We start from the raw sequence: 11,830 nt of genomic DNA on the forward strand, positions 1-11,830 counted from the left end.
GGAGCTTTGTTAATGTGTTCAGTGGAAGCCCATAAGCATGTAGAGAAGTACCTTGAAGTGATAGAGGAAAGCTGCCTAAACGTGGAAGTCAAGACTTGAGCCCAGTACCCTAGCTGACATTTGCTTGGTGCATCCATCTGTAAAAAGAAATGTGGAGACAACGTACTCAAAATCTTTGACCATAAAAGATTCTGCAAAAGTCTGTGGGTTTGTGTTAGGGTAAGTGATGTTTTGTTCTGAGGGGGAAAAACGCTACTTAGAGCATCTGTCAATGGATCCATGTTCGTATGTGCAACTTCTTCCTGAAATTTTTTGCCTTTGACTTGAGATGCTGGATGAAATCAAGATATTCCTAATATTTAAATGGAAATAGATTCCTCTTCTGTTGTCTTTACATCATTCTATAGAAATTTGAGTCTTTGATGCTGTAGAGCAAGCATGAGCTGGAGAAATTCTGCTATTATGTCTTTCTCTCCCTACCCTGACCAAGACAGTATGAGATGCTAATCACCCTTCAATCCTCCCAGCATGAAGACTGGCTCTTGAGAGTCTATTAATGAAGACCCATCTGCAGGAAGCTGGGCTTGTGGCTTGGACAGATGGTACAAGAATACCCAGATAATGAACTGGGAAGGGCAGTTGTCCAAGAAAGTACTTCAAGTAACTTTAAATGCATATTTGACTAGGTGTAATTTATCAGCACGAATCTTTAGTCACAAGCATCGCATCAAGCTCAGGGAAGATATAAGCCACTTTAATCAGCTTGCCCCCGGGCAGGAAAAGCACACAAAGAGAAGGAAGAGTATCATGACTAGCAGAGTGACAAGTGCTGAGCATAGAGTAGGTCTCAACAGTCACCTACACACCCACCAAGTCTGATTCACTTATTGCTGGTACAACACTGTCACCCTTACCTGTAAGAGACTAACACTAACATACGCAACAAACTAAAAACAGTCTGTGCTGGCAAAAGCCATTGGCAAAACAGTCAGTGATGAGATCCAAACGTATTAACCTCATGTAACAGATATTTCAAGAGGAAAAAAAAGGAAAAAAAATAATCCTGTGTTAGGGCTGCCATGAGTGAGTCGACCAGATTGGAAGAGTTCCTTGGTCCTGCAATCAGGTGAATGATTTAGCATCTGGCAACATTAAAACCCATTTTATTGAAACGGAAAATGCAGACTGCACCATCCCATCTCTCTGTGTAACCACTCTGTCCCCATCATTACTGGCTACTCCATCAGTTTGTGTGTCATCTTCAGATTTTATCAGCAGCAATTTTATGTTTATTTCCAGACCACTGATACAGAAATTTAAACAACACTGGACACAGACTATTTTATAAAAACCTCTCTCCCATCAGTCAGCATCCCCTACATCTTTTGACTCGAGGCAAAATACTGCACTGGGCCATGGTGAACACATTGCAAAAGCATATTATCTCTCTGCAGTCACTGTCAAGAGCTGAATTTGTAATCTCATACAAAATGTAAGCTGAACAGTTCTTCTCTTTACCTCAGTCTGCCTCCTTGAAAGCTATGTTGCCTGATATTAATTGTATTTTTAGTTAGCAACTGTATCTCATATTTGCCTATGCACTATTTTGCCAGATACTGGCTTCAAGTTGGTCACTTTATAATTACCTTAATGGTTCCTCATACCCCTCTGAAGTACTTGCAAAACCCAGGAAGTCTGCAGTCGCCTGCAATATTGCCAGCACTCCCAGGTTCATTAAAACCAGATGTTTCCTGAGCCAACCCTCTCAAGACTCTTGGGTATATGTTATCCTAATAGATAATGTTTAGCAGACTCTGGTTACTTCTTCTTGGAAGTAATCATCCTTATCTAAGCCTGTATGCTGCAGCTTTTAAAATACAGAATGGGAATCATGACATAATGTCTTCAACTCCCTGGCTTTGTTATCTTTAATTATCTTTGCCTGATAATGCCAGCATTCCTACTGTTCTCAAACCTACATTGTCTTTACCTCCTCTCACTAATCTGGAGAGTTTAGGTGCTGTGTTTAGCTATCCCCTGCTCCACCAACCTCTTTTCTGCTCTTCCTTTCTGACACTGAAGGTGTTTTGTGGATGAGGAACAGCAAGCAAGTCCTGGAGGAGCGTCCCAACAACTGACTAGGGATTCAGAGGCTTTCTGCAACTCACATACAGGTTAAAAGGCCAAAACCCCTACCTGCAAAGAAGGGAAAAATGCATAAGGAGAAAAATTATCTCCAATCCTCAGGGTCTCCATGCTATTGTACAGGGCTTCTCTTCATCTAAAAAAAAGATCAGGAAAATAAGTTAATAGTTGGCACAGAGCCTGGAGATAGGGACAGAAGTCATGTCTATAAACTATTCACTTTGAGTCTTTTTCCCATTCATTCCATTTTTTTTTCCAAATTACCTGCCCCATGTTGTCTTCACTGCCCCACACACAACTGAACTAAAAGCTTTGCACTCAGACTACAAGGAGAAGCTTGTTATAGTACTAACACATTCACTGCGCACACAACTGCATTCTAATAAGTATGGTGGTGGAGAGAAATCCTCTTAAATCAAAAAAATACTGCAACGAATAATGAGAATGTTCAACAAAACTCTCTGAAGCAAACAGGGAAATAGAAAGATTGTTTGACCTTTTAATACTGTAAATATATCTGTGGTGCCCAAGGAACTGCTGCATCCCACAGCCTCCTGAACAAATACCTGATGCCTCTAATAACACTGTTTTCCTGCATATCTCTGTAACAGACACATGGCTCCTGTTAGCAGCAGGACAAGACAGTTGGGAAAATACAGGCAATATTTCCCAGGTGTTTGGGTTCTTTTTGGTTTCGGCTTTTTTTGGTTTTGTTTCATTTTGTTTTTTTCATCAAGGAACTATGTCCATTGCATAGGCTGGATCACTAGCAGCATCCATTTCTTCTCAATTGAGTCAGGCAATAGCAGAATACTGGGGATTGATGTGTACAGGCAACCAAGGGCTACTTTATTAGTCATGACAGCCTGAAGAACCAGCTGCAATAGAACATGTCCCACTGGACAAGCCACACTTCACTGGGAAAAACAGGATGAACAGCCTGAGCTTAGAGATTCTGTAGTCCTGAGGAAGCTCTGCAGGTCAGAGTGGGATTCTGATGAGTGCCTGAAGCAATGGTATCTCTGCCTCCTCAAGTATCTCCTGTGGCTGACAACAGAAGAGCCTCCATAGGCTTTGGGTTCACCCCACATGGAAGTGGTTATAGAAAGAAGGCTCCTCATTGTCTGACTTTTGGGGTGAGCCTATACACTCCCCAAAGCATTTTCTAGGAGCTTCCAAACAGCAGTGAGGGGACAAAGAATAAACCTGTCTGCTTCATGTGACCGCTCACAGGGCAAAGACCATGAAGTTAATTCTCTGCTAATTATCTCCCAAACTGGAGCTGTGAAGCTCCTTTGCTCTACAACAGAGCAAATTTGCTGGGCACTGAAAGATTTACTGGATTTCTGGAAGCTGAGATGTTATCTGCACAGAGCTGCAATGTGCCAGGAAACCTCACCAGCTCTTTAAAAGGCACCAAGGCACAGCCCCAGGTCAGGTTTCCAAAACACTTCAGTTCCCACTGTGTTAGGTCTGTGAAACTCTAGTCCCAGGTATGAGTACTGATCTGTTTGAAAAATCAAGCCATAAGCTCTTGAAAACTCTTTTCTCATGTTCTTCCAATTACTACTGCTCTCATTTAAAAGCCTGCTAGTGTTGGAGGGTGGTGTGATCAGCACAGTAATAGAAACAGGGTTTTGGAGTCTGCAGAGCTATCTCTGGCTGGAAAGTTTTAGCCGTTCTTCCTTGAAAGTAGCATTAAGAATGGGAAGAAAATAGTAACAGGGTGTTTAAAACGATACCCAGAAAAAACAGAACTGTTTCACTAATCTCTCACAATTCTCTGGCCATGTCAAAGGAAAAGCCATGACTTACTCACTGCCAAAACACTTTTGAGAAAGTATCACAAAAAAGAGAAGCTAGAGGAATTAAGATAGCAGAGGAGAGAGGGGGATATGTGTGTGTAAGTTATTATTTGGATGGAACTTTAACAAATGCAAAAGAAGTGAATGGCCTATTTTCACCCTGGCAAACGCCATGTGCCTCAAGGCTCCACCCTGGCTTTTGCACTGTTTAATTCATTTGTGTTTATGAATTATCTAGAGAGGGATGGAACTGAAATAGCAAAAAATACACCAACCACAAATTTTTAGGTGGGTCAGTAGCATGAATGATTCGGATGATGTTCAGGAAGATCTTAGGCAACCAGATGACTGGTCCAAGTAATCAAGCATTGGAAAAGGGGGGAAAAATGCTGCTAAGGTTCCTCATTGCTGCACAGCGCATCCCCACAGCAGGCACATGCCCAGTGCCTCTGGCACAGAATAACACCATGGGTCTGAGCAGCAATTGCCCTGGTTCCACTCTGGGACAGGCTGTGCCCCACAGCAGGGCAACACCTCCCCTGGCTCTCAGCATGGGGCTCTGCTAGTTCGTATAGGCAGCCGGTCCTCCTCTGCCTTCTCCTGACCACTGCACACAAATACACACATAGGACTCTCAGGTCTTCCTTGGCCTCTGTCTCAGTGAGGAGCAGGAAAGCAGAGGACTGAGGATGCAACAGGAAAGAGAAAGAGGCTGTGATGTTATAAGGATGTTATAAGGAGGAGGAGAAGAAAGGACAAGAAGAAAAAATGGTCAAGAGATGGGGCTAGGGAGAGAATGCTGCACTGCAGGTGGTACAGAGATATAATGCAGGTGACACAAATAAGTAGTCCAAGTCATTGTTGTAGATATATTCCTGCAGATTCAGTATGTGCACGAAAGATGGCAGGGAGCCAGAATTATTTAGAAATGAAACACTTAAAAACGTTTAAGCAATTCTACATAAGCACTATAGACCCAGCTGAAATCCTACACATAACATCTCTTCACAGGCTCTGAAAACTCCCTCAGAGATGCTGCACAAGTTAAACAGGGTTATGAGAAGCAACAGAGATTAAAAAAAAAAACAGTAAGAATTGCTGTTAAAGCAAGATATTAAGAAGACATCCTAAGGAAAGAACAGAAGACAAGGCTAGGGTTTGGGTTTAAAAGTACAACAATAAAAGAGCTACAGATGAAGTGGGAAGGAAAAGGGATGCCAAAGGAACAGGGTGCTGCAAACGCATTCTGCACTGACAGCTCCTCCACCTCCAGGATGCCTGAGGATCTTGGGTAAGGCTCTGCAGACAAAAAGAGCAAGTGAAAGGCTTAGGGTTAGTGTCGAGAGAGAGACAAAAACTACTGCTCCAGTTGGAGTAGGGTAGGAAAGGGGCTGCCAAAAGATAGATTGTCTGCCAAAATAGCTCTCCTATGGGAGCTCGCTCATCCTAGCCAGTACTGGGAAAGCTTGGACAAAAGTCAGCCAAGGTCAGCAATTTGGACTGGTGTGGATTTGGGGTTTATGTTGGGAGAAGTGCAAAGCCTATCTCCCTATTTTTGAGTGGGGCTGGAAGAAGGCTGCCAAACCAGTGTTTAAGCTGCTGAAAGAATTCCTCCTCTGATGCATTTTGTACAAGGATGTGATGAAGAAACATGTAATCTTTAGAGTATACTCACTTTATCCCTGCTCTTTACTTCATAACATCAGGAAATGAGACATGCAGTAAAAAAAAAAAAATAATTACAGGGAAATAACCACAGGCAAAAAGAAATATTAAATACCTTTTGCAAACAGGTTTCTAAGCCTACATATTCATTGCTGTAGTAGACCAAGGACACTGGATGATTCAAAATGGAAATATATTTGTCTGTTGATAACATTAACTTCCAGAGTCATGGGAGTTAATGGTAACAACAATTTTTAGAGTATATTAAATGGCATTCTTCAGGGCTTAATCCAGCCCCTAACTATTTAGGGATCAGGATGAGATCTAATGGGGCTTGAGAACAAGGTTGAAAGAATTGATTATCCTGCATCTGCCTGCTGTGAGGTTGTTATATCTTCCTCTGAAGCATGTAGCGCTGGCCAGGGTCAGAGGCAGGATGCTGGACAAGAAGGAACCCTGGATTAGCTTGTCTATACTCCCTCTGCTCTGCCTTGCCTGCAAGCTATGCAAGGTTTTATGTCTGTAATCCACAGCTGTCCTTGAGGAACACACAGGGCCTCTGAAATGCTAAACAGCCCAGGGAAAGAAGCTTACCTGAAGCCATGAGTAAACCCAGCAGTCAAACCTTTGGCACAGAATTTGGCTTCTTCCTCTTCTAAATCGCTCAAGGTTTGGATGTCTTTGTTTTCAGCTCTGTATCTGAAAGATAAAGGAATTAGCAGGATTTTTTTAATCTTTGTGTTCTCCCAGATAAGTGTATTAGAGGAATTTTGTAGGCTATGGACATATTTATTTTGAATTAAAGCTGCACCATACTGTGTGTTATTGTATCCTAGCGTAGGGCACAGCTGAGCCATGCAGTCTTCTATACCTGAGTGCAGAAACATAATTTCTTTTGCCCAGCCCTGGACATCTGTTGTGACACAGAGCACATGGGGTCCAAAAGGTCTCCTTAAATATATTTTTTATTTTTAAAATTTAATAGAAAAATTGATTTTGGATTTCAAACAGCAAAGAAATAAAGTGTAACGTAGGGCATTATGGAGTCAGTGTGCCCAGTTATTGACAGAGACCAATAATTATATTCCTGTATAACTTTCTTTTAGTGAATACAAGAGAATCTCAACTGTCTTTACCTGAGCTCTCTCCAGCCACTTTCTTCCAATTTAACCAGAGGGAAGGTTGCTGCTACAACCTAGGATAAAGAAGAAAATAGAAAATGCGATAGACAATTAACAGGCAGACATGCTTCCTCATTGTGAGCAGAGTTGTTGCTGGTGTCTGCAAAAGGAAATACAGTTTTCAGAAAAGATCAAGCCCAGAACACACTCTAAATCTCACAGGCAAAGATCTGTGAACAAAATGAACTTATTTCTTGGGTGCAGTGCTCCTTTACCCAGACAGAGGGATATAGGGGAAGGTGGGAAGCACAGTATGAACCCTTCCCATCTCAGTATCTATGAGCCACTCTGATTCCTCCTCATGACCATGTGAAGCCCTCCCTGAACACAGCAGCCCACCAAGCAGCATAGATCCAGCACCAGCTAAGTCCTTTCTTAAGTACATCCTAGATACCCTATCATTGCCTTCAGCAAATCTCCTTCACTCTTAGCCCTGGCCCAGTCAACGCTCAGGGACATGCAGTTTCATTAACCCTATGTTAACCAGGGCTGCATTCAAGTACACCATCCTGAGAAGTACTACCATTGTCTCAGGTTCTATCAACTCAGTTTCTCCTGCCACTCTTTTTTTTTCCCTCCTGCCTTCAGCAGGCTCTTTAGATTCAAGTACTAACCTCAAGCCAATTTTTTATTTCAAAGCTGGATTACTGCCTTAACTCCCTCTCCCCATTTTTCTACCACTTATCTCAATGCTCTCTAACTGCGAGGATGTAACACAGAAACAAAGGACCAGGAAAAAGACAAGGCATTAAAGTATAAATGGTTCTAAATACTTAATAGTTGGAAGGAAGAAAATTGTAACCTCCATTAATCAGAGGTAAAACAGTGACAATAGGCTTCAGCTGGTTGTGCACCTATTTATTTTTAAGACACCAGAAAACATGCTTGAAAACGCTTCACTCAGATGTGGCTTCAGACATGATTTAGAAGTTTTCTCACTTTGGAAACAATCAGATAGCATTTGAAGGGGAAAAAAAAGAATTCACCTTTATGAGGACTGGCACTCCAGACAAGAGACAGTCAAGAGTTGTAGATTGAACCCCCTTCTGTGTAAATTACTGCAATTTCTGTTTAATTTCACCATAAATATGTTTGCTGCCCGTTCTTGAAACTTATCCATATGCTTTTAAAACTGCAGCTTGAAGCTCCAGGCCCTGAAGTCAAGAAAGGATATGAGAGTCTCATGTGCCATCATAAATAAAACTGATGCCTGACTTACGATTGTGAAGATAATACTGAACATCAAAAATGTTCAGCTATCAAGAAAAAACACCCTATTCTGTCTCTTTTTAACTAACGATTTTTAAAGGCAAACTCATAAGGATGGTGTACCAACTTGTCCTCTGAACTGCTGGAGTGAGCAGTGCAGTAGACATGGGGCCATTATAAGTATACAGACCCCTCAAGGCTGCATCCTTTGTTTCTCACTCCAGCTGCTAGTGGGAGAAAAGATGGAAGATGCAAATGGCCAGTGCAAACAGCCAGGCTTGTGCCATCTGCTGCCTTGTGGGAAGTCTGGAAAGACTTGCTCTTCTGAGACTTCTTGGCCTGCCCAAGACAGGATTTGTCTTTGGGGTCCTCGAGCCTGAAGCAGTGAACTGCTGAGAGTGATGCATTTATTGCTTTGACCTATACCTTATCTGCTACTCTCCTTTGAAACGCTACAGCTTCACTTGTAAACTGTACTCTTGTCTCAGTAGCCTCTTGAGCTCTGAGCTGGATTCTGTTTCCTTTAACAAATCAGCCTCCTAGCCCCCATTTTAACATTAATTGATTGGAGATGCTTTTAACTGTTCCTTCTGGGTGTATTAATTTTTTACAGACTGAATTTGGTTTGATGAGGCAGGAAACCTGAAACTATTTCTGGCATCTCCTGCATACTCAGAATAACCACTCTAATGCATTCAGAGAAGCACACAGCAGCAGGGTGGTAACAGAGTAGGGCTGGTGAGGGGGGTAGGCAGATGAAGGGGAATAGAGGAGCCTAGTAGTCACCTATCCATTTCCAAAAAACACCAGTAAGTAATTGCTTACCCGTGTCATCTTTTATATTAAACATTTTTCCCAGCAATGCAGGTATTTCGATCCGGTTGGGGCTGCTGACATTAACAGATGTTAAATACACTCAGGAGAAATATGATCAAATGTTTGAAGTGTCTAGTAAATGTGCTGTTAGCTGCCCTCCCAGGGAGGCTTAGTGGAAGCTATTGTGTTTTGCTGAGAGAGAGAAAACCTGGAATATTAGACAAGGAATCCAAAGGCAATTTTATCAGCAGTGTTATGCAGCTCTGGAACACATAGCTAAAGGATTGGAAGCTTTTCTATTATAGCCATCTACTCGCTTGCTATTCTTAAATATTAAAATGCCATTTTACATTTTAAACCTTCCTAGTTGACATCTGTAAAGGACGCATATGCTCAACAGCATAAAGGGTTGCTATGCTCAACAACAATACCTGCTGATTCTGACACTGTAGCAAGGCTCTGGGCAGGGCTGGGCTTTGACACCCTATAAGACCAGACAAAGGCTTCACCCTTCCTGCTCACTCAAACAGAAGTGGGAGACACACTTGTCCAAACTCCTTTCTCATGTAACCTGCTCAGCTTAGCATGTTCAGTCCATAGATGAGGTCAACTTATTCCACTCCTAGTGAGATGCCCTGGATCATCAAATAGGCTTTATCCATCTCAGAGAGTGTTTTTTGTTTCCTCCAACAAAATTTGCCATCTTTTTAATTCCAAAGATGCAGCAAACCAGCAAACCCCATTATTACTGCTCCTGGAGCAAAGGAAAGAACAGATGGGAAGACCATTGGCAGAGTAGGAAGAAGATCAGCCATTAGAAGTTGTGCAGAAAAACATCAGGAAAAAAGGCCATGAGAAGATATTCCCTGAAAGAACATCTTCCCACAGCAGCTATCTCTCCTCTGTTATTCAGCTTTTGTCTCATCAGAAAGTAGGAGATGCTGCTCCTTTCTCTTGGCACATGAGGGATACCGTGCCTGAGCCTGTGAGACCTCTGTTGGGCTGGGCAATGTAAACACTCCTTCACAGACATTTTCTCATCCTTAAAACAGCCCTCTTAATCCAAGGTTATAAAAAAGAAACCAACTAAAAGTAAAAGGCCACTTGCTTTGGTAAAACGCCAGGTCCCCCATAGGGTGAAATGGTTGTAGATCGCAGAAGACATCCCATTTATTAGTAATAAATAAACTACATAGATTAGTGACATACATAGTATTTTTCTGTCCTGGAAAGCATCCTCATTCTGTTAAAACTTCCCAATCAATATATCTAAATAATCCAAATGCAGCCATGTCTGAACTAGATACAGCCCATCAAAACACTCCTCTTCAGCCAAAAGTTCAATTAAGCTGAACTGAAGGACCAGATGTTTTTCTTATTAAGGAAATCAAATGCCATGCTTCTGGTGTACAGCCACACCTTACCTGAGTTGTGCTGTCCCAGCCAGGGCACTAGGGTGCTCCTGAGACCCAGGGCTACACATCCAAATCACTCTTGTAGATAATTTGAATTCAGCCTGAATTCAGTCCTGCCCACCTTTCCAGCAGGCAATGTTAGTGCCCTGCTAGGAAGGACCTGGACCATCCCGTCTGTCCAATCAAATGTGATGCTGCTACAGGGGAAACAAGATACATGAGGACAGCAGGGTCTTGTATCGCACACCGGGGTCTCCAGGCACACTCACCCTGTAGCACCTGTACAGCACGATGTTCCCTTTCTTCCTCCTCCCAGTAACTCTGGGCTGAACAGCTGGGTTAGCCCAGAAGTACCTCAAGGCAGTGAACCATTGGTCTCATTTGGCAAGGCAAGCCCTAGGCCTCCTGTGTGTTAAAGCAGCACGCTTATTTTAAATTCAAACCTGCTGTCTTTTTCTACTCTTCTTTTCTATTGCTAAAAATGGTTTTATGACAGATCTTGATGGATATGAATTGTCTGCCATATGTTGTTTCCTTTCCTGACTGTTATCTCCATATGTCAAATGTACTTGGATCTGATGATCTCCATACAAATGATAACAAAACAAACAGACAAGGAGAGGCCAGACTACAGGGGAAACAGAATCCCAGTCAGAGAACTGAAATACCAGCAGACAGCCTTTGTACTGGAGAATGTATGGTTTATGTGCTGTCACTCAAAACCAGTGACTTGCTACTCCTTCCAGGCACTCCTCCACATTAGTTGCTCTCTGGCTGCTAAGGATGTGTTTGAGGGGAAATTTGCTGGGGATACAGCACCCTGTTTAGGATATACAGAATGTATCCTTGTGAATGAGAGTTGTTTTGCCTCCAGTATAACTAGTGCCAGGTTTTTATAACCTGTTTTTTCCTGGCAAACTGGGTAAGTTATCAGAAGTGCCTCAAGTGACTTAAACTTACCAGAGATTTGATCTCCTAAGTCCATTAGACTTTTAGGAAAATTGGATTCTTTCTCTCTTACAGTCATTACCTTTCTCTTTCATTTTGTCCTTATCACATTGACATTTTTTTCCTATGTCTTTGAGGCTCCTCCCATTCTCCAAGAGATCCAACAGCAAGGAGTATTTAAGAAAGAGAAGATATTAAATACCTGATAATCCAAGATAGTGTAAAGTGGGAATCCTACCATGTTGTTCCAAACTACCTTTTCCCTATAGGCCACAGTTTGGATTTCTTAGACCAGATACAGGAATTCCTTCCCATCCTTCAGGCTGCTCCCGCCTGCAATCAGCATCTGTAAACAGGGGAGCTCTTGGGCTGGCCTTTTCATGTCTGTTGCAAAGAGGCTGGTGTCAGTGAGGACAGGTGAAGCCCTACTCTTACAGCAGTCACATCTCTGTGTGGGAGCTTTCAGGCAACACAGATCCAGAGTCACATTGTGCAGCCCCTGTGACCATATTGCATTGCTGGAAAGGAATCATCTTTCCCATGAGAAGTATATCTGCAGCACTTCTCCCTTGCTCCTGTGCCCAAACTTTCTGCATAAGAGCAAGGAACAGTGTCTTTCTTCCTGGATGAATCTATAAGGAATTAA

The 11,830-nt window shown here is 42.4% G+C and overlaps 1 long non-coding RNA gene across 1 annotated transcript; it reads right to left on the reverse strand.

Annotated features, from left to right (window-relative positions):
- Positions 1–2,194: 2,194 nt before the first annotated feature.
- LOC134169280 (uncharacterized) lies at positions 2,195–6,872 on the reverse strand. Its single transcript, XR_009966850.1, has 3 exons — positions 6,752–6,872; positions 6,210–6,314; positions 2,195–2,281 (listed from the first exon to the last, which is right to left on the reverse strand). It is a non-coding gene; the product is annotated as an uncharacterized LOC134169280 (long non-coding RNA).
- Between the last annotated feature and the right edge of the window lie 4,958 nt (positions 6,873–11,830).

Source organism: Pezoporus occidentalis, unplaced genomic scaffold (assembly GCF_034315485.1).
Source record: "Pezoporus occidentalis ecotype Australia unplaced genomic scaffold, CSIRO_AGI_Poc_V1 ctg34, whole genome shotgun sequence".
NCBI classification, from domain to species: domain Eukaryota; kingdom Metazoa; phylum Chordata; class Aves; order Psittaciformes; family Psittacidae; genus Pezoporus; species Pezoporus occidentalis.